General features: G+C 38.8%; 1 non-coding gene across 1 annotated transcript; it reads left to right on the top strand.

Moving 5' to 3' along the window:
• Positions 1-1,893: 1,893 nt before the first annotated feature.
• Positions 1,894-1,997, top strand: LOC130942440 (small nucleolar RNA R71). Its single transcript, XR_009071010.1, has one exon. It is a non-coding gene; the product is annotated as a small nucleolar RNA R71 (small nucleolar RNA).
• Positions 1,998-25,824: the final 23,827 nt, after the last annotated feature.

Below are 25,824 nucleotides of genomic sequence, written 5' to 3'. Positions count from 1 at the left end.
GCTTGTGAAAATGGTGAAGTGTCCTTATTGTCAGTTAAGAAGGTCCCCACACTTGGACCTTGTCCCGTATGCCTCCCTTCAAACTCTTTCTTTTGAACTTCAGCCACACTTTCGTCTATGACATTACACTGGAAGATGGAATGATCTTCTGGGGGGTTGTCAATGATTCCATTCAGATTGAAGATTACTATGCGGCCATCTATTTCAAAGGAGTATGTTCCTGAAAAAGCATCTAATTTGAATTTTGATGTCTTCAGGAATGGTCTTCCAAGTAGGATTGATGATGGCTTATCTGAATCATTATGGGGCATCTCCAAGATATAAAAATCAGTGGGAAATGTGAGCCCTTTAATGTTCACCAAAACATCTTCAGCAACTCTAGCCACTGTAATAATGCTTTTATCTGCTAACACAAAACGAGCTGCCGACCTTTTTAAAGGAGGGAGCCTTAAAAAATCATATATAGGCAAAGGCATTATACTGACACATGCTCCTAAATCACACATGCAATCATAAATTACTACACCACCAATAGTACAACTAACTATGCAAGGACCTGGATCACTACATTTTTCAGGTAATCCTCCCATTAAAGCAGATATAGAACTACCTAAAGGAATAGTTTCTAATTCATTAATTTTGTCTTTATGGATACATAAGTCTTTTAGAAACTTTGCATATTTAGGTACTTGCTGAATAACATCAAAAAGGGGAACAGTTACCTCAACCTTTTTGAATATTTCTACCATTTTAGGATCAGGTTCCAGCTGCTTCCTAGGCTTCCTTGCAAGTTGTGGGAATGGAATGGGAGTAGTGTTTTCTGTGGTGCCTGCACCTTTTTGTGCTTCTTCCTGTGGTTGAGCTATTTCTTCTTTAATTGTGTCCTGTATATCCTCTTCCTCTTCAACATCTTCGATTTCTACCACCTCTTCAGCTGAGGTGTATTCTGGTGAGCTTGGTTCCTCCTGATTCCTCTCCTGCAGTGTGGTTCCGGACCTCAGGGTGATGGCATTAATGCCTCCCTTTGGATTGGGTAATGGTTGAGAGGGGATTCCAGTGGTGCTTGAAGGTTGGTTACTGGAATTTTGTGCTGAACCAAGTTGTGTCATAAAAGCTTGCAGAGTAGAGGTGAAACCATTCAGGCTGGCGTTAATACTGTTCACGATGGTATTTTCCATGGCCAGTTGTCTTTTCTCAAAAGCTTGTAATAATTCTTCATTAGAAGATACAGAAGAATGAGTAATTTGAGAGGTTTGCTGCTGATTGTTCGGTGGTCCTTGGTTTTGCCTCAGGTAAGGTGCTCGGTAAGGTTGATTTTGCTGCCTGTTGTTGTAATTATTCCACCTCTGATTTCCCTGATTATCTCTGCCTCCCCTATTATTGTTGTCCCTCCAATTCTGGTTTGAATTGTCCTGCCATCCATGGTTATTATTTCCACTTTGATTGTACCCTTGGTTGGGGCGGTCATAGAAGTTGTGAGTGGATGCCACCATGTTGTCTTCTTGTTGGAGCTGCGGGCATTCATCAATGTAATGGCTGTAATCAGCGTAAATTCCGCAAATTTTTTGTGGGACTAGTTGTTGGTTTTGCTGCGGTTGAGTTTGTTGAGCTTGTTGATTTAACTGCATTTGCTTCAGCAGGTTGGTCATTTCATAGATGCTTCGATTTAGAGCAGCAGTCTCTATGCCAGAAGATACTTCTGCAACGGCCCTTGAACGGCCTTGCTTCTGTCTGTGGTTCTGAGTAGATTCAGCTAAATCACTGATCAATTGCCAAGCTTCATCAATGGTCTTGTACTTCTTCATAGACCCATTGCTGGCACTTTCCAATGTGGTCTTATCTTGGGGCCTCATACCTTGTGTGACATAGCTGAGTAGCACGATCTTGTCAATCATGTGGTGGGGGCATGCTTCCAGAAGATTATTGAAGCGTTCCCAGTATTCAAAGAGAGTTTCATTGTCATCCTGAACAATTGTAGAGATATCCTTCCTCAATTTATCAGTAACTTCAGATGGGAAGAATTTCTCCAGGAACTCCTTTCTGAGTGTATCCCAGTTGGATACGTTTGCTAGAGGTTGAGTGTAGTACCACTCTTTTGCTTTTCCCTCAAGAGAGAACGGAAAAGCTTTCAGCAGAATTAAAGTTTCATCAGCGCTATCACGCCTGACAGTAGAATAGGCTGCCTGGAAATCTCTCAAGTGCTTGATAGGCTCTTGAGCAGGTAGGCCATGAAACTTCGGCATCAAATTTAGCAGTGCGGTCTTTATTTCAAAATCCGTAGCTACCGCTGGATGATGCGCTTGAAACGGTTGCAGTGTAAAATCAGGAGCTCCTTCCTCCTGAATGGTAATTCTTCTAGCTGCCATATTTTCTGCACGTAAAACAGCCGAATCAGTAGAACGAGGGCTGGTTTCTTCCTCATATTCACTTTCAGATCCGCCCTCAGAGCGGGCTAACCTACGCTGTTCTCGCCTTATTCGTGAAATTGTTCTTTCAATTTCAGGATCGAATATTAGCAAGCGCGGATCAGGAGGTGAACGTGTCATTTGACAGAAGAAACACGCAGCTCATAGTAGCAAAATTAAATAAAATGCGATTAAATAAATTCTAATTAATAAAATAAGCACTCTATTGCAACTCCCCGGCAACGGCGCCAAAAATTGATGGAGTGCAGAAGCTGGTGAATTAAAAATTTATTAAAATGTTTACGTTGCAAGTATAGTTCTTAACTCACCGAAAATCTGCCTATCAATTTAGAAATATGTCACTGAAAGTTTAAATTAAAATTACTGGGAGTTTTAAGTCCCAGGTCGTCTCCCAACGAGTTGCAGAAAAGTGTGCTGTTTTATTAATCAGATATTCCAAAAAGAGTTGAGCTAAGTAAATTGGGAATTAAATTGAGGAATTTTAAATAATAAAAATAAAAGGCCTTGACTGGGAATTGATTGGTTAGAATCTCTATCATTGATGGTGTGATTGTAAGATTAATTTATAATTAATAGTTGTTCTGTTTGGTTATCCCTTACTAGGTAAGAGAAAGTCAAACAAGTGGAAACGCCAGATCTGTTCACAAGTTGCAATCCACTTAGTTCAAAGGGATTGGCATCGGTGACAGGATAGCAATCCAACATTCAACCCAATTACAAATTTTTCTTCCAATCCTTCCAACTCAAGAGTTCCTTTTAATCAACTCCCCATCAAGTAATGAAATTACTCACTCATTGTAAATAAAAAATTCATGGCATATGAAAGGGAATTAAAAGAAGACATGATTATTGGAATGGAAATTAAATTAAAAAGAAATAATTCTTACATTAATTAATCATAAAAATATCTGAATGACAGAATTGAAAATAACAAAGAACATGGAAGAATAAAACCAAGTTAAGAGAACAAACTAGAATGATGAAGTCTTGATAAGGAAATGACTCTTCTTGATGTTCCAATGCTAAGACCAATTGAAAATTAAAATTCTAAAAACTAGAGAGAAAAACCTAAGAGAGTGAAAAAAAACTAGCTCTAATAACTACTCAATGAATTGTCTCTTGTTTCTGCATATTCTCTGACTCTAGTCTGCTGTTCCGGGCCGAAAACTGGGCCGAAAACTGGGCCAAAGTCGCTGGTTTCAGATTCTGCAGTTTATGCAGATCGCGCATGTCACGCGATCGCGTCGTCCATGCGGACGCGTCGCTGGCGCTTTTCCTCTTCATGCGTTCGCATCGTCCACGCTACCGCGTTGCTTGTGCTTTTCAATCCGCGCGGCCGCGCAAGCCATGCGGCCGCGTCACTGCGATTTGCGCTCCTTCGCACGGTCGCGTGAGCCATGCGACCGCGTCACTTTTCGCTGGTTATCTCCTCAAATTCTTGTGTTCCTTCCATTTTTGCTAGCTTCCTCTCCAATCTCCGTCTCATTCATGCCCTATGAAACCTGAAACACTCGACACACAGATTACGGCATCGAATGGAATAAAGGAGAATTGAAATTAAATAATTAAAGTCTCTAGGAAGCAATTTTCAAACATGTAATAAAATCAGGAAGGAAATCTAAATGCATGCTAAATTGATGAATAAGTGGGTAAGGATCACGACAAAACCACACAATTAAACACAATATAAACTATAAATTAGTGGTTTATCAGTGGACTGGAAGTTGCAAAAGAAAATACTAAATTTTCGCCAAGTCACCGGCCACACGGGAGAGATTATGGCTCAAAATGTTGAAGCTTGCTTGAATAGCTAGAAGTTGAACAAGATCTTGAGTTTGGCAGTTGATAATGCATTGGTGGACGAAATTGTGATCACATCAATGTAGTATTCTTTGTTGTTGTATGGAATCATTATTATGGCACTTATGTGTGGACACAACTCCGTTCAACTAACCAGCAAGTGTACTGGGTCGTCCAAGTAATACCTTACGTGAGTAAGGGTCGATCCCACAGAGATTGTTGGTATGAAGCAAGCTATGGTCATCTTGTAAATCCCAGTCAGGAGGATAAAATTATGGAATTTAGAAAATCAAATATGATTAATAAAAATAAACAGAAAATAAAATGGATAGAGATACTTATGTAAATCAATAGTGGAAATTTCAGATAGACGTTTGGAGATGTTGTGCTCCTCTTGAATCTCTACTTTCTTATTACATTCATCCTATCCTTCTTACTCCTTTCCATGGCAAGCTGTATGTAGGGCATCACCGTTGTCAATGGCTACATCCCATCCTCTCAGTGAAAACGTTCCTATGCTCTGTCACAGCACGGCTAATCATCTGTCGGTTCTCAATCAGGTTGGAATAGAATCCCTTGATTCTTTTGCGCTTGTCATCACGCCCAACCTTCAGGAGTTTGAAGTTCGTCACAGTCATTCAATCCCAGAATCCTACTCGGAATACCACAGACAAGGTTTAGACTTTCCGGATCCTCATGAATGCCGCCATCTATCTAGCTTATACCACGAAGATTCTGTTGGGGAATCTAAGAGATATGCGCCCGGCCTAAGGTAGAACGGAAGTGGTTGTCAGTCACGCGCGTTCATGGGTGAGAATGATGATGAGTGTCACGGATCATCACATTCATCAAGTTGAAGTGCAACGTATATCTTGGAATAAGAATAAAAGAGAATTGAATAGAAAGTAATAGTAATTGTATTGAAACTTGAGGTACAGCAGAGCTCCACACCCTTAATCTATGGTGTGCAGAAACTCCACTATTGAAAATACATAAGTGAAAGGTTCAGGCATGGCCGAATGGCCAGCCCCCAAAACGTGATCACAGGATTCAAAATACAATCCAGGATGCGATTATGATAGTAAAAAGTTCTATTTATAATAAACTAGCTCCTAGGGTTTACATGAGTAAGTAATTGATGCATAAATCCACTTCCGGGGCCCACTTGGTGTATGTTTGGGCTGAGCTTGATCTATCCACGAGCTGAGGCTTTTATTGGAGTTGAACTCCAAGTTATGACGTGTTTTGGGCGTTCAACTCCGGATCATGACGTTTTTCTGGCGTTTAACTCCAGACAGCAGCATGTACTTGGCGTTCAACGCCAAGTTACGTCGTCAAATTCCGAATAAAGTATGGACTATTATATATTGCTGGAAAGCTCCGGATATCTACTTTCCAACGCCGTTGAGAGCGCGCCATTTGGATTTCTGTAGCTCCAGAAAATCCATTTTGAGTGCAGAAAGGTCAGATTCCAACAGCATCAGCAGTCCTTTTTGTCCGCCTTTTTCAGAATTTTGCTCAAGTCCCTCAATTTCAGCCAAAAATTACCCAAAATCACAGAAAAACACACAAACTCATAGTAAAGTCCAGAAATGTGAATTTAACATAAAAACTAATGAAAACATCCCTAAAAGTAGCTTGAACTTACTAAAAATTACCTAAAAATAATGCCAAAAAGCGTATAAATTATCCGCTCATCATGCATCGTCTAACAATGTAAGAGTTATGTATTTATAAAGAAGGCTAATTTATTGGAAGAGTTTAGTTTTGATTGGAGAGTATCTCCATATGCGGTGTTGTGTGCATATATTAAACCTGATTGTGTAGGATGGATTGAAGGAGATTGAGGATTCGGTTGCCAAAATTTAGGATGCTGTGAAGTATGTTAGATCCTCAAATTCAAGATTAACTAGGTTCAAGGCATGTATTGCACAAGAGAATGTTCCACATAAGAGTCTTGTTTGCATAGATGTTGAAATGCGATGGAACTTTACATACTTAATGTTAGTAGCAGCCTTAAAGCATCAGAAGGCATTTGAGCTATTAGAGATGTGGTGCACGAAATTGCAATCACACTTTTGCAATTCCGCACAACTAACCAGCAAGTGCACTGGGTCGTCCAAGTAATACCTTACGTGAGTAAGGGTCGATCCCACGGAGATTGTCGTCTTGAAGCAAGCTATGGTTATCTTGTAACTCTTAGTCAGGATATCAATAATTATCAGATTTGATTGTGAAAGGTAAAAGAACATGAAATAAGTACTTGTTTTGCAGTAATGGAGAATAGGTTGAGGTTTTGGAGATGCTCTATCTTCTGAATCTCTGCTTTCCTACTGTCTTCTTCATGCACGCAAGGCTCCTTCCATGGCAAGCTGTATGTAGGGTTTCACCGTTGTCAATGGCTACCTCCCATCCTCTCAGTGAAAATGTTCAACGCGCTCTGTCACAGCACGACTAATCATCTATCGGTTCTCAATCGGGTTGGAGTAGAATCCAGTGATTCTTTTGCGTTTGTCACTAACGCCCAGCCTTCAGGAGTTTGAAGCTCATCACAGTCATTCAATCCTTGAATCCTACTCAGAATACCACAGACAAGGTTTAGTCCTTCCGGATTCTCTTGAATGCCGCCATCAATTCTAGCTTATACCACGAGGATTCTGATTAAGGAATTCAAGAGATATCTACTCAATCTAAGGTAGAACGGAGGTGGTTGTCAAGCACACGTTCATAGGTGAGAATGATGATGAGTGTCACGGATCATCACATTCATCAAGTTTAGGAACAAGTGATATCTTAGAATAGAAGCAAGCGTGATTGAATGAAAAACAGTAGTAATTACATTAATTCATCAAGACACAGCAGAGCTCCTCACCCCCAACCATGGGGTTTAGAGACTCATGCCGTAGAAGATACAATGAGAAACGTGTAATGTGTCATGAGGTAGAGATACAATATCAAAAGGTCCTATTAATAGTGAACTAGTAACCTAGGGTATACAGAAATGAGTAAATGACGTAAAAATCCACTTCCGGGGTCCACTTGGTGTGTTCTTGGGCTGAGCATTGAAGCTTTCATGTGTAGAGACTTTTTCTGGAGTTAAACGCCAGCTTTTATGCCAGTTTGGGCGTTTAACTCCAATTTTTGTGCCAGTTTCGGCGTTAAACGCCGGGAATTCTGAAACTAAGTTGCAACGCCAGTTTGGGCCATCAAATCTCGGGCAAAGTATGGACTTTATACATTGCTGGAAAGCCCAGGATGTCTACTTTCCAACGCAATTTAGAGCGCATCAATTGAGCTTCTGTAGCTCCAGAAAATCCACTTCGAGTGCAGGGAGGTCAGAATCCAACAGCATCTGCAGTCCTTTTTCAGCCTCTGAATCAGATTTTTGCTCAGGTCCCTCAATTTCAGCCAGAAATTACCTGAAATCACAGAAAAACACACAAACTCATAGTAAAGCCCAAAGAAGTGAATTTTAAATAAAAACTAATAAAAACATACTAAAAACTAACTAAAATGTACTAAAAATATACTAAAAATAGTGCCAAAAAGCGTATAAATTATCCGCTCATCAAGATGCAAGACAAAAAATTTGTTGAAGAATTAAACAAGGGAAGAGGGGTACCTTTAATTCAAGATTGGGATTATGCTAAGTCCGTCTTACCATTTTTAGAGATGTTTTACGATGCTACACTTTGCATTTCTAGATCCTCTTATGTCACTAGTAACTTATACATGAAAGAAGTGTTTGCTCTTGGAAGGAGGATTCAACAATATCGTGATGATGATGATTTGAGCATAAGTCTCATGGCAAGTAAGATGAAAGCAAAATACAACAAGTATTGGGGAAATGCAAAAACTATTAACATGTTGTTGTTAATTACCGTAGTTCTAGATCCTTGCCATAAATTGGATTATGTTGAGTGGTGCCTAGTTAATTCTTTTGGTGCGGAAGTGGGTGGTGAATTGAAGAAAAAGTTGTCTTCTTGTCTTCATTCACTTTATAATTTATATCAAGGCGCAGATGAAGGAAACCAAGATGATACCCTCTCCCAACCGAGTGCAAGTGATAAAGCTAAAGACATTTATGATATGGGGTTATATCACCGATCAACCGGTCGCAAATCCAATCTTAAATCTGAGCATGATCGTTATTTGAATGAAGACTGTGAGCCAGATGATAAGCCTTTGGATATTCTAGGATGGTGGAAGGTTAACTCGAATCGGTTTTTCGTCCTAGCAAATATGGCATGGGACATATTGGCTATACCATTTTCAACAGTAGCTTCCGAGTCTACTTTTAGTTTGGGGGAAAGAATCATCGATCAATATCGTAGCTCATTGACTCCTAAGATGGTAGAAGCCCTTGTATGTACCGAAGATTGGCTTAAAGGAGACTTTTTCTCTTCTCTTCCACCTGAGAATTTCGAAGAGCTTGAAAAGGTCAAGCAAGGTAAATTGAATATTAAATGTTTCTTAAATATATCATATGATTTACTTAGAAAATGTTTTAGTTTAACTTATAATTATATTTTTAAAATTTATAATTATAGTTTTTTATGTGTACAGATTTGATTTTTTCAGAGGGCATTGCCTGTTCAGTGGGTCCAGGTTCAATTGCGCTTGAGAATGACTAGAAAGTCTTGATTGTTTGTCTTCTTTAGTTATTCTAAACACTTAGGTGGTAAAGAGATTAGATTTGCTTTTCTATATATGATTAGACTTGTTTATGTTTATGTTTATGTTTGGGATAGATAAAAGAAATTCAATACTCCTTAGATGGGGATATTGGTGTCAACAATTTTAGTAGTTGCAATGTCATTTTTGCTGTTGAAATTTGCATCATTTCTTTGGCTTAAGAGAAAATTTCCATCATTGAAGAGGCCTTTTGAAGTGCCATTGGGAATGAAGGGTTTGATCCCAATGTGCCTTATACCTTCTTTGCTCTTGGTGTATGTGATAAGTATTGCCACCAAAAGTTTAGAAAAGTAAATATTATTTACAATGGAAGGAATTTTATTATTTACAAATGTTACTTGTATTATTTAGAAAGAAAAAAATTAATTTTTAGATTAAAAAAATCAATTTAAAAGAAAAAGGTAAAAAATTTGGGTTTTTGTATGTCAAAAAATTAATTTTTGTGTAAAAATTGATTTTTAGGTGTAAAAACCAACTTTTTGGTATAAAAACTAATTTTTTAAAGAAAAAACCGGTTTTTACACAAAAAAAACCACTTTTTTATATAAAAACCGGTTTTTACACTAAAAAACCTGTTTTTCTATATAAAAACCGATTAATTTTAAACCAGTTTTTATTTTAATAACCGGTTAAAAAAAGGTTTTGAATTTTACTAACCAGTTAATGATGACTTATATCATCTACCTCTTTCTCTTAACTAAAAGGACCATAGAATTGATGAATTCTCATTCATTTGATACAATTTCTTAAATTAAATGATGAATTTTATGGTACATCACTTTGAAAGGGATCTTGTTTGAATTTCAGGTGAAAACAGCAACAAAAGAGAAAGAAAGTAAGAAAAAGGAGCTGGGCGTGTGTACTGGGCGTGCCACTTGGTGCAAATGCCAACAATCTGAATGGGCATGGCACGCCAGCTATCAACTCTAGGGAGCAAAATGAAGGAACTTCTATGGGCGTGGCATGCCAGAGTAGGGCGTGGCACGCCAGTTGCATCTTCCAGAGGAGAACCCATAAAGGATTAACATGGGCGTGGCATGCCAAGGCCAGGCGCGGAAAGTTCAGGATGTCTACTTTCCAACGCAATTGAGAGCGCGTCAATTGGGCTTCTGTAGCTCCAGGAAATCCACTTCGAGTGCAGGGAGGTCAGAATCCAATAGCATCTGCAGTCCTTTTTCAGCCTCTGAATCATATTTTTGCTCAGGTCCCTCAATTTCAGCCAGAAATTACCTGAAATCACAGAAAAACACACAAACTCATAGTAAAGCCCAGAGAAGTGAAGTTTAAATAAAAACTAATAAAAACATACTAAAAACTAACTAAAATGTACTAAAAACATACTAAAAATAGTGCCAAAAAGCGTATAAATTATCCGCTCATCACAACACCAAACTTAACTTGTTGCTTGTCCCCAAGCAACTGAAAGTCAAATAGGATGAAAAGAAGAGAACATACTATAGACTCCAAAATAATGAAACTTAGCTCCAATTAGATGAGCGGGACTAGTAGCTTTTTGCTTCTGAACAGTTTTGGCATCTCACTTTATCCTTTGAAGTTTAGAATGATTGGCATCTATAGGAACTCAGAATTCAGATAGTGTTATTGATTCTCCTAGTTAAGTATGATGATTCTTGAACATAGCTACTTTATGAGTCTTGGCTATGGTCCAAAGCACTCTGTCTTCCAGTATTACCACCGGATACATACATGCCACAGACACATAACTGGGTGAACCTTTTTAGATTGTGACTCAGCTTTGCTAGAGTCCCCAATTAGAGGTGTCCAGGGTTCTTAAGCACACTCTTTTTGCCTTGGATCACTTTTTATTTCTACCCTTGCCTTTTGGTTTAAAGGGCTATTGACTTTTTCTGCTTGCTTTTTCTTCTTCTCTTTTTTTTTTTTTTTTGCTTTTTCTTGCTTCAAGAATCAATTTGATGAATTTTAAGATCCTCAATAACATTTCTCCTTTTCCATCATTCTTTCAAGAGCCAACAAATTTAACATTCTTTAAACAAAAAATTCAAAAGACATATGCAGTGTTCAAGCATTCATTCAGAAAACAAAAAGTATTGTCACCACATCAAACTAATTCAACTAGTTTCAGAGATAAATTCGAAATCCTGTACTTCTTGTTCTTTTGTAATAAAAACATTTTTCATTTAAGAAAGGTGATGGATTCATAGGACATTCATAGCTTTAAGGCATAGACACTAAGATACTAATGATCATGTAATAAGACACAAACATAGATAAACATAAGCATAAAAATTCGAAAAATAGAAAATAAAGAACAAGGAGATTAAAGAACGGGTCCACCTTAGTGATGGCAGCTTGTTCTTCCTCTTGAAGATCTTATGGAGTGCTTGAGCTCCTCAATGTCTCTTCCTTGCCTTTGTTGCTCCTCTCTCATGATTCTTTGATCTTCTTTAATTTCATGGAGGAGGATGGAATGTTCTTGGTGCTCCACCCTTAGTTGTCCCATGTTGGAACTCAATTCTCTTAGGGAGGTGTTGATTTGCTCCCAATAGTTTTGTGGAGGAAAGTGCATCCCTTGAGATGAATCTCTCCATCTCCCATGGCTCGGAGGTGGAAGCTTTTGCCTTCCCTTTCCTCTTTCTAGAGGTTTCTCCGGCCTTAGGTGCCATAAATGGTTATGGAGAAACAAAAAGCAACGCTTTTACCACACCAAACTTAGAAGGTTTGCTCGTCCTTGAGCAAAAGAAGAAAGAAGAGAGAGAGTGGTGGGGTAGGTGGGGATCCTGTGGGGTCCACAGATCCTGAGGTGTCAAGGATAATTCATCCCTGCACCAAGTGGCGAGCAAAAATGCTCCTTCTGCCAATCCTGGTGTTAAACGCCGGGCTGGTGCCCATTTCTGGCATTTAACGCCAGCTTGGTGCCCATTCCTGGCGTTTAACGCCAGTCTGGTGCCCCTTTCTGGCGTTAAACGCCCAGAATGGTGCCAGACTGGGCGTTAAACGCCCATTTGCTGCCCTTACTGGCGTTTAAATGCTAGCAAGTTTTCCTCCAGGGAGTGCTATTTTTCTTTCTATTTTTCATTCTGTTTCTGCTTTTTCAATTGATTTTGTGACTTCCCATGATCATCAACCTATAGAAAACATAAAATAACAAAGGAAAATAATAAATATAACATTGGGTTACCTCCCAACAAGCGCTTCTTTAATGTCAGTAGCTTGACAGTGGGCTCTCATGGAGCCTCACAGATGTTCAGAGCAATGTTGGAACCTCCCAACACCAAACTTAGAGTTTGAATGTGGGGGTTCAACACCAAACTTAGAAGTTGGTTGTGGCCTCCCAACACTAACCTTAGAGTTTGACTGTGGGGGCTCTGTTTGACTCTGTTTTGAGAGAAGCTCTTATGCTTCCTCTCCATGGTTACAGAAGGAGAACCTTGAGTCTTATAGTTTGCACTGTCTGCAAGCCACGAAGCTTCCTGAATAGCAAATAATTGCTCATCCGAAAAGGTTTCAGAGATCTCAGTAGGAGGGGGGATGCTCCTGCTACTGGTTCTATCTGGGACAGGTGATCAGCTACTTGATTCTCTGTCCCTTTTCTGTCTCTTATTTCTATATCAAACTCTTGCAAAAGCAACACCCATCTTATGAGCCTGGGTTTTGAATCCTGCTTTGTGAGTAGATATTTAAGAGCAGCATGGTCAGTGTACACAATCACTTTTGATCCTACTAAATAAGATCTGAACTTGTCAATGGCATAAACCACTGCAAGTAACTCCTTTTCTGTGGTTGTGTAGTTCTTCTGTGCATCATTTTGAATACGGCTGCCATAATAAATGACGTGCAGAAGCTTACCATGCCTTTGTCCCAATACTGCACCAATGGCATGGTCACTGGCATCACACATTAGTTCAAATGGTAATGTCCAGTCTGGTGCAGAGATGACTGGTGCTGTGACCAGCTTACCTTTCAGAGTCTCAAATGCCTGCAGACACTCATTATCAAAGATAAATAGAGTGTCAGCAGCTAGCAGATTACTCAGAGGTTTGGCAATTTTTGAAAAATCCTTTATAAACCTTCTGTAGAATCCTGCATGCCCCAGAAAGCTTCTGATTGCCTTAACATTGGTAGGTGGTGGTAATTTTTCAATTACCTCCACCTTAGCTTGATCCACCTCTATTCCTTTGTTCGAAATTTTATGCCCAAAGACAATTCCTTCAGTCACCATGAAGTGACATTTTTCCCAGTTTAAAACTAGGTTGGTCTCTTGGCATCTTTTTAGAACAAGTGCTAGATGGTTAAGGCAGGAGCTGAATGAGTCTCCAAATACTGAGAAGTCATCCATGAAGACTTCCAGGAACTTCTCTACCATATCAGAGAAGATAGAGAGCATGCACCTCTGAAAGGTTGCAGGTGCATTTCACAGACCAAAAGGCATCCTTCTGTAGGCAAATACTCCAGAAGGACATGTGAATGTTGTTTTCTCTTGGTCCTGAGGATCTACTGTAATTTGGTTGTAACCTGAATAACCATCCAAAAAGCAGTAGTATTCATGACCTGCTAGTCTCTCTAGCATCTGGTCTATGAATGGTAAAGGAAAATGATCCTTTCTGGTGACTGTATTGAGCCTTCTGTAGTCAATACATATGCGCCACCCTGTAACTGTTCTTGTAGGAACTAGTTCATTCTTTTCATTATGAACCACTGTCATGCCTCCCTTCTTGGGGACAACGTGGACAGGGCTCACCCAGGGGCTATCTGAAATAAGATAAATAATCCCAACCTCTAGTAACTTAGTGACCTCTTTCTGCACCACCTCCTTCATGGTTGGATTTAGCCGCCTCTGTGGTTGAACCACTGGCTTAGCATCATCCTCCAATAGGATCTTATGCATGCATCTTGCTGGGTTAATGCCCTTAAGATCACTTATGGACCACCCAAGAGCTGTCTTGTGTGTCCTTAGCACTTGAATTAGTGATTCTTCTTCCTGTGGATTTAAAGCAGAGCTTATGATCACTGGAAAAGTGTCACCTTCTCCCAGAAATGCATATTTCAGGGATGGTGGTAGTGGCTTGAGCTCGGGTTTAGGAGGCTTATCTTCTTCTTGAGGAATTTTCAGAATTTCTTTTATTTCCTTTAGTTCCTCCGGATCAGGCTGAACATCTTTAAAGATGTCCTCTAGCTCTGATTCGAGACTTTCAGTCATATTGACCTCCTCCACCAAAGAGTCAATAATATCAGCGCTCATGCAATCATTTGATGTGTCTGGATGCTGCATAGCTTTGACAACATTCAACTTGAACTCATCCTCATTGACTCTCAGGGTTAATTCCCCTTTTTGGATGTCAATGAGGGTTCGTCCAGTTGCTAGGAAAGGTCTTCCTAGAATGAGAGTTGCACTCTTGTGTTCCTCCATTTCCAGCACTACAAAGTCAGTGGGAAAGGCAAATGGCCCAACCTTGACAATCATGTCCTCAATTATGCCTGATGGATATTTAATGGAGCCATCAGCAAGTTGGAGGTATATTCGGGTTGGTTTGACTTCTTCAGTCAAGCCAAGCTTTCTGATAGTGGATGCAGGTATTAGGTTGATACTTGCCCCAAGATCACATAGAGCTTTCTTGGTACAAGTACCCTCTAATGTGCATCGTATCATAAAGCTTCCGGGGTCTTTAAGTTTCTCTGGTAAGCTTTTCAGAATGACTGCACTGCATTCTTCAGTGAGAAAAACTTTTTCAGTTTCTCTCCAATCCTTCTTATGACTTAAGATTTCTTTCATGAACTTAGCATAAGAAGGTATTTGCTCAAGTGCCTCTGCAAACGGAATCTTTATTTCAAGAGTCCTTAGATAGTCTGCAAAGCGGGCAAATTGTTTATCCTGTTCCGCTTTGCGGAGTTTCTGAGGATAAGGCATCTTGGCTTTATATTCTTCAACCTTAGTTGCTGCAGGTTTATTCCCTACAGAGGTGGTTGGAGAAGCCTTTTTAAGGGGGTTGTTATCAGCACTTGCAAGTGTCTGACCCCTTTGAGGCGTTTGAACGCCAGGATTGGGTGCTTTTTGGGCGTTTAACGCCAGATTGCAACCCTTTTCTGGCGTTTGAACGCCAGAATTGTCTATCCATTGGGCGTTTAACGCCACTTTCTTACCCTTTTCTGGCGTTTGAACGCTAGAATCATTCCTCTCTGGGCTCTTACTGTCCTTAGAGAGATTTTGGGTAGTTGGTTGGTCATCCTCTGTCAGTTGTTCCTTTCTTAGCTTTCTGCTGCCTTGAGTTGATACATTCAATGTCTTCCCACTTCTTAATTTAACAGCTTGGCATTCTTCTGTTATCTGTTTAGATAGTTGCTGTCTTGTCTGATTCAATTGTGCTTCCATATTCTTGTTAGCATTTTTAGTGTCTTGGAGCATCTCTTTAAATTCTGCTAATTGTTTTGTCATAAGGAGTAATTGTTGATTAAGCTCAATAATCCGTTCTTGAGGATTAGGATCAGCTGTTACTGCCATAGCTTCTTCTTTTGTAGAGGGCTCACTGCTTGAGTATAGATATTGATTTCTAGCAACCGTATCTATGAGCTCTTGAGCCTCTTCAATCGTCTTCCTCATGTGTATAGATCCACCAGCTGAGTGGTCTAGAGACATCTGAGCTTTTTCTGTAAGCACATAGTAGAAGATGTCTAACTGTATCCACTTTGAAAACATTTCAGAGGGGCATTTTCTTAGCATACCTCTGTACCTCTCCCAGGCATTATAAAGAGATTCATTATCCTCTTGTTTAAAGCCTTGGATGTCCAGCCTTAGCTGTGTCATCCTTTTTGGAGGGTACAATTGATTCAGGAATTTGTCTGATAACTGTCTCCATGTTTTTATGCTTGATGTGGGTTGGTTATTTAACCACCTCTTAGCTTGATCTCTTACAGCAAATGGAAACAATAATAATCTGTAGACATCCTGATCCACCTCTTTATCACGTACTGTGTCAATAATTTGTAAGAACTGTGCCAGAAACTCAGTAGGTTCTTCCTGTGGAAGACCAAAATACTGGCAATTTTGCTGCACCATGATAATGAGTTGAGGATTTAGCTCAAAGCAGCTTGCTTTAATGGGAGGTATACAGATGCTACTCCCATATGCAGCTGTAATGGGGTTAGCATATGACCCCAGAGTCCTTCTGGACTGCTCAATTCCACTTAGGTCCATGATGGAGAAAGGGAATACGATATGGCTTTCACAAGTAAAGTAAATATATATATATATATATTTTTAGTTGACCGAAAAAAATAAAATAAAACAAATGGAAAATAAAATAAATTTTCGAAAACTAGAAGAAAATAATATCAAAGCAAATTGAAAACTAAATCAATTAGTTAATTAAAATGATTTTGGAGTTAGCAATTAAAAAGATATGATTGAAAATTATTTTGAAAAAGATTTGATTTTTGAAATGAGGAAAGAGAAACACAAAATGACACCAAACTTAAAATTTTTAGAAAATCAAACACAAATTTTCGAAAATTTGAAGGAAAACACAAAGAAGACACCAAACTTAAAATATGAAACTAAACTCAAATAAAAGACTCTAAACCAACAAAAATAAAACAGTCCTAATCTAAGCAACAGGATAAACCGTCAGTTGTCCAAACTCGAACAATCCCCGGCAACAGCGCCAAAAACTTGGTGCATGAAATTACAATCACACTTTTGCAATTCCGCACAACTAACCAGCAAGTGCACTGGGTTATCCAAGTAATACCTTACGTGAGTAAGGGTCGATCCCACGGAGATTGTCGGCTTGAAGCAAGCTATGGTTATCTTGTAACTCTTAGTCAGGATATCAATAATTATCTGATTTGATTGTGAAAGGTAAAAGAACATGAAATAAGTACTTGTTTTGCAGTAATGGAGAATAGGTTGAGGTTTTGGAGATGCTCTATCTTCTGAATCTCTGCTTTCCTACTGTCTTCTTCTTCATGCACCCAAGGCTCCTTCCATGGCAAGCTGTATGTAGGGTTTCACCGTTGTCAATGGCTACCTCCCATCCTCTCAGTGAAAATGTTCAACGCGCTCTGTCACAGCACGGCTAATCATCTGTCGGTTCTCAATCGGGTTGGAGTAGAATCCAGTGATTCTTTTGCGTCTGTCACTAACGCCCAGCCTTCAGGAGTTTGAAGCTCGTCACAGTCATTCAATCCTTGAATCCTACTCAGAATACCACAGACAAGGTTTAGTCCTTCCGGATTCTCTTGAATGCTGCCATCAATTCTAGCTTATACCACGAGGATTCTGATTAAGGAATCCAAGAGATATCTACTCAATCTAAGGTAGAACGGAGGTGGTTGTCAAGCACACGTTCATAGGTGAAAATGATGATGAGTGTCACGGATCATCACATTCATCAAGTTTAGGAACAAGTGATATCTTAGAATAGAAGCAAGCGTGATTGAATGAAAAACAGTAGTAATTACATTAATTCATCAAGATACAGCAGAGCTTCTCACCCCCAACCATGGGGTTTAGAGACTCATGCCGTAGAAGATACAATGAGAAACGTGTAATGTGTCATGAGGTAGAGATACAATATCAAAAGGTCCTATTAATAGTGAACTAGTAACCTAGGGTATACAGAAATGAGTAAATGACGTAAAAATCCACTTCCGGGGTCCACTTGGTGTGTGCTTGGGCTGAGCATTGAAGCTTTCATGTGTAGAGACTTTTTCTGGAGTTAAACGCCAGCTTTTATGCCAGTTTAGGCGTTTAACTCCAATTTTTGTGCCAGTTCCGGCGTTAAACGCCAGGAATTCTGAAGCTAATTTGCAACGCCGGTTTGGGCCATCAAATCTCGGGCAAAGTATGGACTTTATACATTGCTGGAAAGCCCAGGATGTCTACTTTCCAACACAATTGAGAGCGCGTCAATTGGGCTTCTGTAGCTCCAGAAAATCCACTTTGAGTGCAGGGAGGTCAGAATCCAACAGCATATGCAGTGCTTTTTCAGCCTCTGAATCAGATTTTTGCTCTGGTCCCTCAATTTCAGCCAGAAATTACCTAAAATCATAGAAAAATACACAAACTCATAGTAAAGCCCAGAGAAGTGAATTTTAAATAAAAACTAATAAAAATATACTAAAAACTAACTAAAATGTACTAAAAACATACTAAAAATAGTGCCAAAAAGCGTATAAATTATCCGCTCATCAAGATGCAAGACAAAAAATTTGTTGAAGAATTAAACAAGGGAAGAGGGGTACCTTTAATTCAAGATTGGGATTATGCTAAGTCCGTCTTACCATTTTTAGAGATGTTTTACGATGCTACACTTTGCATTTCTGGATCCTCTTATGTCACTAGTAACTTATACATGAAAGAAGTGTTTGCTCTTGGAAGGAAGATTCAACAATATCGTGATGATGATGATTTGAGCATAAGTCTCATGGCAAGTAAGATGAAAGCAAAATACAACAAGTATTGGGGAAATGCAAAAACTATTAACTTGTTGTTGTTAATTACCGTAGTTCTAGATCCTTGCCATAAATTGGATTATGTTGAGTGGTGCCTAGTTAATTCTTTTGGTGCGGAAGTGGGTGGTGAATTGAAGAAAAAGTTGTCTTCTTGTCTTCATTCACTTTATAATTTATATCAAGGCGCAGATGAAGGAAACTAAGATGATACCCTCTCCCAACCGAGTGCAAGTGATAAAGCTAAAGACATTTATGATATGGGGTTATATCACCGATCAACCGGTCACAAATCCAATCTTAAATCTGAGCATGATTGTTATTTGAATGAAGACTGTGAGCCAGATGATAAGCCTTTGGATATTCTAGGATGGTGGAAGGTTAACTCGAATCGGTTTTTTGTCCTAGCAAATATGGCATGGGACATATTGGCTATACCATTTTCAACAGTAGCTTCCGAGTCTACTTTTAGTATGGGGGAAAGAATCATCGATCAATATCGTAGCTCATTGACTCCTAAGATGGTAGAAGCCCTTGTACGACCGAAGATTGGCTTAAAGGAGACTTTTTCTCTTCTCTTCCACCTGAGAATTTCGAAGAGCTTGAAAAGGTCAAGCAAGGTAAATTGAATATTAAATGTTTCTTAAATATATCATATGATTTACTTAGAAAATGTTTTAGTTTAACTTATAGTTATATTTTTTAAAATTTATAATTATAGTTTTTTGTGTGTACAGATTTGATTTTTTCAGAGGGCATTGCCTGTTCAGTGGGTCCAGGTTCAATTGCGCTTGAGAATGACTAGAAAGTCTTGATTGTTTATTTTCTTTAGTTATTCTAAACACTTAGGTGGTAAAGAGATTAGATTTGCTTTTCTATATATGATTAGACTTGTTTATGTTTATGTTTATGTTTGGGATAGATCAAAGAAATTCAATACTCCTTAGATGGGGATATTGGTGTCAACAATTATAGCAGTTGCAATGTCATTTTTGCTGTTGAAATTTGCATCGTTTCTTTGGCTTAAGAGAAAATTTCCATCATTGAAGAGGCCTTTTGAAGTGCCATTGGGAATGAAGGGTTTGATCCCAATGTGCCTTATACCTTCTTTGCTCTTGGTGTATGTGATAAGTATTGCCACCAAAAGTTTAGAAAAGTAAATATTATTTACAATGGAAGGAATTTTATTATTTACAAATGTTACTTGTATTATTTAGAAAGAAAAAAAATTAATTTTTAGATTAAAAAAATCAATTTAAAAGAAAAAGGTAAAAAATTTGGGTTTTTGTATGTCAAAAAATTAATTTTTGTGTAAAAATTTATTTTTAGGTGTAAAAACCAACTTTTTGGTATAAAAACTAATTTTTTAAAGAAAAAACTGGTTTTTACACAAAAAACCAATTTTTTTATATAAAAACCGGTTTTTACACTAAAAAACCTGTTTTTCTATATAAAAACCGATTAATTTTAAACTAGTTTTTATTTTAATAACCGGTTAAAAAAAGGTTTTGAATTTTACTAACCAGTTAATGATGACTTATATCATCTACCTCTTTCTCTTAACTAAAAGGACCATAGAATTGATGAATTCTCATTCATTTGATACAATTTCTTAAATTAAATGATGAATTTTATGGTACATCACTTTGAAAGGGATCTTGTTTGAATTTCAAGTGAAAACAGCAACAAAAGAGAAAGAAAGTAAGAAAAAGGAGCTGGGCGTGTGTACTGGGCGTGCCACTTGCTGCAAACGCCAACAATCTGAATGGGCATGGCACGCCAGCTATCAACTCCAGGGAGCAAAATGAAGGAACTTCTATGGGCGTGGCATGCCAGAGTAGGGCGTGGCACGCCAGTTGCATCTTCCAGAGGAGAACCCATAAAGGATTAACATGGGCGTGGCATGCCAAGGCTAGGCGCGGAACGCCAACTATCTTTTCCAAAGAAGGAACTCCAAGCATTACTATGGGCGTGGCACGCCAGGCAATCTGACCAAAGAATGACCTTTGAAGATTCACAAAGGACGTGGCACGCCAACCCTATCATCCATAATGGGCGTGGCACGCCAGGTCAAAGGCGTGGCAGCTAGTGCAACTAAGCAAAGGAGAATGAAAGAAAGACCACTATGGGTGTGCCACTTGAGACTTAAGGCATGGCACGCCAAGCCAGAGAATCAATGGGTGTGCCACTTGGTACTAGAGGCGTGGCACGCCAAGCTTGTGAGCTTTCAACACTACTATGGGTGTGCCACTTGAGACTGAGCGTGGCACACAACAGTTTATTTGACTAGAGAGGGTAAGTGAAGCTCCAACAAGGGCGTGGCACGCCAGATCAAAGGCGTGGCACGCCAGCACAAGCCTTCAAAGAAGAAAAGACAAGGCTTCCTCGAAGGCGTGCCACTTGGGATTTAAGGCGTGGCATGCCAAGGCAAAATGTCAATGGGCGTGCCACTTGATGCTGGGAGCGTGACACGCTAGCTTTGCTCGCACCATGGGTGTGCCACTAGAATCCTGGGCGTGGCACGCCAGTGTACTGGGCTAGAGGGGAGTACTCATGCCTTAGGAAGGGCGTGGCACGCCGGTTCAACCTTCCAGAGGCGAGATTGAAGGCTTTATCAATGGCGTGGCACATTAGACCAGGGCGTGGCACGCCGGTTCAACCTTCCAGAGGAGAGATTGAAGGCCTTATCAAGGGCGTGGCACGCCAGACCTAGGCATGGCGCGCCAATTCATTTTATCAGAGAAGAAGATGAAGAGTTCAACAAGGGCATGGCACGCCAGTTATATGATCTAAAAGAGAAGAATGAGAGCTTTACTGAAGGCATGGTATGCCAGCTCTAGGCGTGCCATGCTAGTTCAAGTTTTCAAAGAGGAAGGAGGGAAAAATCACAATAGGCGCGCTACTTGAGTTCGAAGGCGTGGCATGCCAGGCTGGCTGCAGAAGGGGAGCTTGCCACTTAGAACCCAGGCATGGCACGCCAAGCCAAGTTGAGGAGCTGGGCATGGCACGCCGCTCACACCCGGCACATGTCTCAATTTAATTACTTTTTTCTTTTATTTTCAATTGTAATTTTCTTTTCCATTTTGTAATTTTTATTTCTAGTAATAGGAGTAGTATAAATACCCCTTGAGAGTACTGAAAAGGGTGTTGGCTAGTTGGAGGAATTAGTTTTAGTTTTACTCTTACACTTCACTTCATCTTCTTCCATCTCTTGTACTTTTCTCTAAGCTATGAGTAGTTAAACTCTCTCTCATTGGGAGAGGGAGCTTTGTTGTACTTGATGGATTAATGATAGTGAATTTCTTCTTCTTTTCATCTCTCTTTGATTTGCTAGAAGGAATTTTGTTTCTCAAGTCTAGTATTCAATTATCTTAGAAAAGAGGTTGAATGCAATTTGGGTTTCATGGGAACCTTGGAAAATGAAACATGAAACCATGCTTCAAAATTTCTTCTCACACTTGAGTAGATCTGGGTTTTGGGATTGGATATGGTGACATGAAATTCACCCACTAATTGGATCTATGAGGATGTGTGGTAGAATCAGCGACAAGCTTATCTCTCTTCATGAGCAATCAGACCAAGGAATTGGCTGATTATCAAGAATTGAGAGATTGAATCACCAAGGAATTGGGGTTCAATCAATCATGATTGCCAAGAGGTCAATGAGTTGCATGATTGAAGATGAAATGATCTAGATTTGATCCAAATAGAGCAATATCTCCTAATCCCAATGAACTTTCCCTATTCTTATCTTCCCTATTCTTTATAGCTTTCTTTAATTTCTACTATTACCCATTCCCCATTTACAATGCAGTCATTTATGTTTCAGCAATTTACATTCTAGTTATTTACATTTTTGCACTTCATTGCTTTCCTTTATCTTTAAGTCATTTATAATTCTGCCATTTAGAATTATGCACCCAATAGTTCCTATTGATTAGCTTGACTAAATCACTCATTGACTAAAGTTTCTCAATCAATCAATCTCTGTGGGATTCGACCTCACTCTATTGTGAGTTATTACTTGACGATAATTTGGTATACTTGCCAAGGACGGATTCATTATATTGATATAGTGAAATTCTGGACATCAGTTAATAACTGGTTTTATCATATGAAACCAATTTTGTTAATTAACCAATACTATATTTTTGGTTAACCAAAAGACTGGTTTGGTTTTTGGATTAACCAAACCATGAACACCCTTAATGTAAGTTGGGATCCTCTTGAGGACTTCTACCAAATTGACTATTTTTCGGAACTAAAGTAATAAGTTGAGGTTTTAACTCAAAGTTATTAGCATTCACAGTAGGAGTGAAAATGCTATTGCCACAATACCTAGGATTTGGAGTACTGAAGGAACCAAGAGTCCTGCTAACTTTGCATTGAGAGCATTATGACCAACAACATTATTATTGTTCTCTGCCATGTCAAATTCAATTCCTTCTTCAATTTCCACTTCACTGTCTTCTTCAATCCTCTATTCTTTAGCTTACTTTCTTTGTCTCCAAAGAGTCCTTTCAATTTCAGAATTGTAGTGAAGAGGCTCTTTATCTTTATTTCTCTGCATAAACAAACAGAAAACAAAGAAAAAGTGAAATTCCTTATGTCAAAGAGAGGGGAATTCCAAGTGAGGTTACTAACAAAACTTAAATAAACAGAAATAAAAAATAAGTCTAATCTAGGTAATCAATTAACTGGTAGCTGTTAATCACAATTAATCCCCGGCAACGGCGTCAAAAACTTGATGCGGATTTTACAAAACCACAAATGATCGGCAAGTGCACTGAGTTGTACCAAGTAATACTATGAGAGTGCATTATCGTTCCCACGAGGATTAATAGATTAAGCAAGCAATAATCAACTGATTAATCTAGCCAGACAAATACACCTTAGGGTTTTACTAGCAAATAACATGAAAATAGAGAATTAAATAAGAACAAACTAAAATTGGTTAAGAAATTAATATGATTAAGAGAGTTAAGGTTTTAGAGATGTTGAGACTTTTGAAAAAATACTTCTCACTTTCCACCTGATCATGCAAAAATGTATCTATGGTAAGTCATTAGTAATCAAATCCCAATTCCTTGGTGATTTAACTTCTCTTTAACCAAATTAATCGCTAATCCCTTAGTCAATTATTTAAGAAAAGAGGTAAATTGCTCTCACTGATTTCAAAACAACACAATTCACAGGAATTATTCTTAGTTGATTCGATATCACAAATGAAATCTAGTTTTTAAACTTAAGAATTATGAGAAGAGGTTTTGAAGCTTAATTCAATTAATTCCCTTTTCCAAGAAATTAAAGGAATTCAAGTCAGAGAAGAATTATTTTCCAACATATTCAAATTTTTTGGATGAAGAACAAAAATTGTTTCTTAAGAAAACATCAATGCATCAATCAAAGGTAGAAAAGCTAGAATATTAGTTCATAGAAATCAACAGAGCTCCTAACCTTAACCAAGGAGATTAGTTGCTCATGCTTTAAGAGAAAACCTAAAAACTTTGAATTGTAAAGACTGTTGAAGAAGAGAGCATGTGTGTGACTTCTCTCTTTATATACTAACCCTAAACAAATTCAAAATTCAAAACTTAAAACAGAATCAACTTAAAACAAAATCAAATTTAACTAATTAATATTTTTCTTCCTAAGTCATGCTCTAGACCTTTCTCCTCATAATCCTCAATCAATGCTAGAATTTATGGGCTTGAGTTGAGCCTTGAATTAATTCTATAAGTGTTGAAGAATTAGAGGACTTAGTGGATGAATTAAGGTCTCTGGGAAGCGACCCATAATACCACATTACACATGAGCCCCTTCACGTGGTATGTGAAGCCAAATCTTAGTCCAATTTACTCTCTATCTTGATCTTGATCCTTACATTAGACGTGAAGAGTTCCACGTTGAACGTGACTTCATTTTGCTTCAATTCAGTCTCTGTTTTCTTTTCTTTATGTTTCACATATGGAGATTCATGTTGCAAGCCAATGTTGTCATGCGTACGCATGCCAGATGCGTATGCTTGAGATGCATACGCACAATACTCCCATGTTCAATGGCTATGTCTTCACGTCTCACAGCTGCACTTCACAACTCAAGTTTTGCTCTTTGTTTGCTTCAGGCATTGGACGGCTACACTCCCATGTACCACGTTGAAATGGAGTCATGTGTACCATGGGAGATGCGTATACATGGTATGCTAAATCTCACCATTTGTGCGTATGCATGCTAGATGCGTACGAATGACACCATTTTATTTTCCCAACGTGTCATGCCTAGGATGCCACGTTCCATGGCCGGTATTCTTTGTTTCCAGAGAGCTCTCTATTTGCTTCCTTTTCATGTGCTTCTTGTTCATGATGACTCTTAGTATCTACTTCTTCCTTGATCTTTTCCAATTCTCTTTCAAATTTTTTCAGTAACAAATGAATTTCAACTAACTCAAAATATTATTCATTTAACCATGAAGTTATTGCTTATCTAACAAGAATTCTCAGTTTATTGACTGAAATTTTAAAGAAAAATCACTAAAGATGTAAATGCATCATCTAATTAACCATGATTGCCATATCAAGTTTTTCATTCTAGAGCTCTGATCTTTGAATTCTTGTTGCTTCTTCATTGTATCTAATTCTTGATTCCACCAATTCCATGTTTTCACTGATGGGTCTTGAGAAGTTGCACCTGCCAGTTATGAATGACTCCAAGAAGTTGACACTGAGGGGCAAAACACTGTAGTATGAAGAGGGGGTTTTTGGAGAAATGAGATAAAGAGGGCAGATTTTGCTGACGTGAGGTAGTATTCTATGTATTATTTTTTCATTACTACTATACCTCCATAAATAATCTTTCACACAAAGCTTTTTTTCTTCGGCTGACATTGTAGCTTCTATGTACTTCACCAAAAATTCTTGTCTTGAAATCGGTCATGGAGAATTTGAACCGGTGGGGGGGGTAGAATTGGTACGTGGTGTGCGAAATTGTGATCACTACTTTTCACAACTCAAATAATCCCTAGTAATGGCCCCAAAAACTTGGTGCTCAATACCATGGCATAAACACAACTTTGCACAACTAACTAGCAAATGCACTGGGTCGTCCAAGTAATAAACCTTACGCGAGTAAAGGTCGATCCCAGGAAGTTTGTTGGTATGAAGCAAGCTATGGTCACCTTGTAAATCTTAGTCAGGCAGACTCAAATGGGTATAGATGATATATGACTAAAACATAAAGATAAAGATAGAGATACTTATGTATATCATTGGTGAGAGCTTCAGATAAGCGTATGAAGATGCTTGTCCCTTCCGTCTCTCTGCTTTCCTACTGTCTTCATCCAATCCTTCTTACTCCTTTCCATGGCAAGCTTATGCAAGGGTTTCACCGTTGTCAGTGGCTACCTCCCATCCTCTCAGTGGAAATGTTCAACGCACCCTGTCACGGCACGGCTATCCATCTGTCGGTTCTCGATCAGGCC

Source organism: Arachis stenosperma, chromosome 7, assembly GCF_014773155.1.
Source record: "Arachis stenosperma cultivar V10309 chromosome 7, arast.V10309.gnm1.PFL2, whole genome shotgun sequence".
In the NCBI taxonomy this organism is placed as follows: Eukaryota; Viridiplantae; Streptophyta; class Magnoliopsida; order Fabales; family Fabaceae; genus Arachis; species Arachis stenosperma.
This window is presented reverse-complemented; position numbering and strand designations above follow the sequence as displayed.